The sequence below is a fragment of the Charadrius vociferus genome, unplaced genomic scaffold, assembly GCF_000708025.1.
Source record: "Charadrius vociferus isolate BGI_N301 unplaced genomic scaffold, ASM70802v2 scaffold261, whole genome shotgun sequence".
NCBI lineage: Eukaryota > Metazoa > Chordata > Aves > Charadriiformes > Charadriidae > Charadrius > Charadrius vociferus.
In genome coordinates, this window is record NW_009646856.1 from 3859926 (window position 1) to 3865843 (window position 5918).

The following is a 5918-nucleotide window of genomic DNA, read 5'->3' on the forward strand; positions in this document are numbered from 1 at the left end:
TAGCGTTCGGATTCCCGAGCCTGGCTCCTTCCAATCTCCGTTAATATAAAAAAGCAAGTGGCGGTAGATTGATTACACGCAGGCTCCTATTATTAAGCAGAACAGAAAAGAAAGGAATTTCAAAATATAATCCTCCGTTCCCAGGAGTATTTGTCTTGTTCTCCATGAAGTTAAAGGTCTGAAATAATGTGCCCATCAGGAGCTCAATGTTGCATGTCCATGCCAGTTGGTCCAAGGGCTTGTTATGATGGTAATGACCTGCTGAAACGTGAGCTTTGATGGCAACAATACAATTGCTACCAGCTCACCCGCTGGGAGAAATATTTTATTATTGTCAAATGCCCTCCGCAGAGATTTGTTTTGCCTGTTCCTGTTTAAATTAAATTCAGAGCAGAACTGCATTATTATTTCTCCAGAGTATATTTGAAATAAACAACTAGTCTCCAAATTTAGGATTCCTGGTTAGTTTAAATTTTCTTATTAGCAGAAAAATTACAATAGGTGACAACATAGCTGCAGGAATATTATTATGGCAGCCATACAAGAGATTTACACACTGAGAGCATGGCCTAAAAGCACGAGAACTCCCTTCTACTTTACAAATGCCAGCCAAATTAATAATTAACTGTGCCATAAATTCTCCAGCCTTCAGGAATGATGTCAATGCTCTTGTGTGTCACACTAGAGGAATTTTGTCATAAGACTAAGTGGTGTTCTTTATAAAGAGCGTTACTTATATGTAGAAAGCGGCCCGAGAAAACAGCCCTTGCCACTCCATATTACAGCAGCTCAGCGAACGAGTGACAGCAGGACTTCAGAGTCATTTACTGCGGCTTTCTCAAGGCAAAACTATCTCCTTACGCCTGTGAAACAGAGCAAATTTTGTTCCACATTAAATGGGCCAGATTATCTCTTCCACAAGCTAAAGAGACAACACTAAATCCCAGCTCATGTAATTTCCTTCAAAATTGTTCTGCTCAGGCTGGGTGTTCCCAGGAGCGCCACCAGCAGAATTATCCAGTGATTCAGCTGTACTTAAATTGGCAGATGTCGGAGATTTAAGACAGTCCTGAAGCCTTAACACAAATCCTCTACTTCTGTACTGCCTCGTGGCCTCTCCTCACTCATCAGCCGATGCCACCCTCACTGCCCGCTGCCGAGCGGCCGGTCCCGTGGACCGACAAGCTGCCGGGCAGCGCCCTGGTTGCCTTCTTCAGTCCATCCCCCAGAGGCGGAAGGGGGGCAGACGACATGCTGTGGGTTTGCATCTCTGTCTCCCTACAAACAGGCTCTAACCCCGCGTTTCTCACTCACAAGGCTCGAGGCGGGGAGCGGGCTGGCCCGTTTGTCCACTAGCTGGTTTGCCTTTTTCCCTGTCCCCTGAGTGCTCAGGCCGGTGAAAAGCTGCTCCATCTCAAGACCAGGTGGTGATTTTTTGTACCCTGCTTTGCCGAAAGATGCTTTACCCAGAGAGGCACTCAAGTAACATCTTAGCAGGGACAAAGCACTACCCGAAAGCTAATGGTGTGAGGGCGGGTTATCTGCCCCACATCAAAAAGTCAGACGTCTATTAGAGGAGCCACCACACTCCTGAAGAGGGAGAAACATTTAGTGGGGAGGCGAGGACTGGCGGGTACCCTTTCCCTGCAGTGATCCCCCCTCAGCTGCCTTTCCCAGCCCCTTGCACAAGCTGTCGGCCACCCACACGTGGGCCGACCGGCAGCGAGCAGGGGCTGCTGCTGCCATGGGCCATGAGCCACGAGGCGGTGTGGTTGAGGACGGCAGTCTTTACAGGCTCTCCTCGCAGGCAACACAGGCGAGGTTTGCAAACTGTGGCCATTAGCCTGGCTGGGCGCTGGGGCCCCTGCCGCAGTAGCCCCTCAGCACGCTTTTTAGAGAGAGAATTAGAGGGCGAATGGCAAGCAAAAGGGGTTAAAAGAAAAAAAAATAATTTGTAAATCGCAAGCGCTTTACGAATCGCACTCCTAACACTCTCCAGTTCAATCTACTGTGCTCTATCTAATTTCACAGCTTCATTGGGAATGTCCACACAGTGAGGGACTGGCAGTAAAAGGAAGTCAATAAGGGCACAATCCTCATACCAGGCTGCGAAAAAGTGGCAGAAGTGCCCGTATTACTGGCTAAGTTGGGGTTAACTGGGGTCTATAGGGCTCCTCAATGGTGCTGAGTGGAAAAACTCTGTAACATCCTCAATAGTTTCTTTCTTCACTGCTAACCCGATTTAAATTTAAAAAAAAACCAAACACAACAAACTGGGTGTGAATCCCAGTGAGCGCCTCTACATGTTGACCCAGAAGTGCTTCAGTCTTCCCTACAGCCTGCAAGCTTCTTGCCCCACAGACTTGCTGGGTAGCCGGGTCTCTCTCCTTACCCACAGCTGCACCTTCACTGAGTATTTTGTCCTTTCCTACATAACAAAAACATCTTAAAGAATCAGATGTCCACAGCCCGTTGAGGCTGAGCTGTGTGGCCTAGTGGCAGGCATAGAATAGCCTCCTTCAGCAGGGGCTGGATCCCACATCATGCCCACGGTTTCCTCCGCAGTTAATTCATGGCAGGTTATTCCCACTCTGCTGTGAAACCTCAGTGTAACCATACAGCAGTTTTCCGTGATCACAAAAGGGGTGATAAGAAAGAAAATCTCCCCCCCAGCCTTTTCACTTCTCCTTCTTCCCCTCCAGCCTCCTCCTGCTCCTCCTCACTATGTTACCAATGCTGGCCCGAAACACTGGATTTAAGGGGTGTGTGGGTAAATGATAATTTCCTTGCAGAAAGCGTGCTTTCCTCAGCCTGCTGCCCATCTCAGCTCTTGGCTTGTAGCTCTGCACTCAGAGCTCCAGCCCACACCGACGTTTTCATCTGAAAGAAGTACCTGCAGTAGCAGCATAAAGTTTATAGGGGTGTAATTAGAAGGCACTGCAGATGCTCTAATCTCAGGACACTACAGATGCTCCAATCTCAGGCTTGAGACCGGGCATTATGATCTAGAGCAGCCCCTCTAGAAATGCAGAAAGCAGTCTTGCTTGTTAATAAAGAAAAAGGCAGAGGTCTGATACAACCTGATCCTCGTATTAAGGAAAAACCTACTGGCTGCATTACCAAATTCTCCCTCTCCAGGAAAGAAAAGAAAAAAAAACAACCGAAGAAAAAAAGAACACTGTGACATGGTCTGACTAGACACATATTTTTAGTCTTTCTGTCTGTCTGTCGCTGCAGTCTTCATGTGACCTGGGTGCCATCAGCTTTCTCTGAAAATGCTCTTTCCCAAAAAGGGAGGCACTCTCCCATCTCCCCCTGCCGTGCTGTTGTGGTTTAGAGATACTTTCTTTTTTTCCCCATTCCCAGGTGACCGGGTCCGTGTCAGCCTACCCTGGCAGTCATGTATTGCTCCAGAAGATTAAAATCAGCCATATTCTGGAGCATCCTGACTTGGTTCCTTTTCTCTGCTCAAGGTACTGTGAGAGCTGCGGCACGAGCCTTGTATGACAGTGGCTGCTTCTGCGGAGTCCAAATCCGCAGAGTGCAACATGCATAGCTTACAGCAGCCACAGCCACCTGCCCATCAGTGGTTTCTAATGAGTAGCAACGGGGTGAAGGAATGCAAATCCATATTAACAAGTTTCTGCCTTGCTCTAGTTTGGTTATGTGAACTTGGACATCCAGTTGCTGGCTCTTGTCCATCTACAGGGCGGTGATCAGCTCCCACGTCCCACTAATACTGTGGGAAATAATGAATCAGTACATGTATGTAGGCAAGGACTGATATTATCTATGTATTCCACTCCTTACAGATGGATAAAATAAACTGCTGTGGGAGGGAATAGGTCACTTCTTGAGGCCAGTTCTGGACGTTGTAAGGCAACAACTACAGCCCCGTGCTGGTTTTGCTTTGCATCTCAGATTGGAGTAAAATGAACAAGTTCTTCAATTTCTTTCCATGACTCTTCGTCCTCTCTCATTTATATCTTATCCTCTGACTACAGCAACAAAAAAAATTTGTCTTCGATATATTTGAGATTGTGGTACGTTGATGGATTTTGGGCAAATTGTTAAGATGGGCTTGATAATGCTGTGAGGTGTAAACGTGCCTATACTTGCAATATATGAGGTTTTACATAGTTCCTACATTGATTCCCTTGCTCCTTTGTCACCTCGACACAGAGACCCACTCACAAGGTGACCATGACAAAAGTGTACAATGGAGGGGGGGATCCATTCCCCCTCCTTCCCTTGCTCCTTTACATTGACCAAATGTCTTTCTAAATGACTTGCTGAGCCAGGCTATTCTTATATCTTACATATAAATGGACTCTGTCTTACAACCAGAAGATTCAGGGGAAAAAAAAATTTCAGCTCCCAATGTGAAAAGATTAAGGTCAGTCACTTTACACTACAAAACCTTTTCACAAGAGCAGCATAACAAAAGGACCCACAACATGGTTTATAGCTCCAAGAAAAACAAGAGAGTCTACGAAGTCCTTTTAGGACTGCGCCACTTCTTTATAGACTTACAATAGGAACAGCTGGGGAGAGGAAGGTGATATTAAATACGAAGAAAAGCTAACTCGTCTCCCTGCTTCCATTTACTTACTGGTATTTTTTTATGGGGAGAACATCTGGCAGTTGACCACCCATGATTCACGGGAAATGTATCGCGTTTGGATCATGCTGGCTCACACTGAACTGAATGCAACAGTACGTGGTAACCAAAACCCTACAACAGGTCGCTCTGAGGCTTTATTCCTCTTTGTTTGCTCCATCGGTGTCTCAAAGCAGGTGACAGAAGCTATGTGACTCGATACCTGCGAAGCACAACGCCCTCCTTGGACTGAAGCAGTTTAAAAGTGCCATTCATGAAGTCAAATGATCTTAACAGATGTTCCAGCTTAAAGATAAAATATTTGTGTTTGGCACTGCGGCCCAGCCAAATTGCAATTCTTTCAGTAGACTTCATTTTGGAAAAGCAACAAGTACCAGAAAGGACTTACGAAATGCACAAAAAATCTATTTAAAATGTACAGACCATGCCAACAGCAAGGGGGGTCTGGAGCAGAGGTCGGTTAATATAAACAGATTTACAGTGGCCAGAAGGGGTAGCAAACAGTAGTCATCACGCATGCCCACGGATTTGGAAGAATCTGAAGATGAAAAGGTCATGTCCATGCTAGAAGAGGGAAGCAAAATCTGCAGAGAGGAAAAGAGACCTACGAACGAAAGAAAATGCAGCTGGGGGAGAAAGCGAGCCAAATGCGGGCATCAAGAAAGAATATATGAAGGAATGGAATACTCATCAGCGAAGAGGACAAAGACTCCAGCTTGCCTTTGTGTTATGTCCATTTTATAACAGCCCGCTCCTCTCAGAGTCAACAGAGTTATATTCATTTATTATTATTATTCCTTTTAAGTCAGTGCAGAATATGAATTGGGCCCACAAGGCTCTGGAGGTAGCAGGCAGATATTGGGATATATATCCATAATATTGGGATATTGGGATAACAGGCATCTTAACAGAAAAAATCAGAACGTTGCTCTTCCATTTTGTCATAGAGTGTGATAGGTCTACCCGAGGTTTTGTTTAAGTGGCAGGACAATGCAGGGGGTGTGGAGACCCCTCCTGCCCTGGCCCTATTTCCCCCTTTGACACTGCCCTGACGGAAGTGGGTTCTGAGCTGGGCTCCCCTCTGGAGCTGATGGGGCTGTTTGGGTCTTCACTTACACCTGCACCCAGCACGAGGCTTCCAGGTGATTTACCCTAATTTGCTCTTAGCTGGTGTGAGTTTAAGTGATGCCCTGGGACAATTAAGATTGAGGAACAGGAGTTCCTAATCCCTCTGTATGTAAGGCAGAAAGAGAGAAACCAATTTTTTGCTAGATTGGGTCAGGTGTGGTTTAGAGTT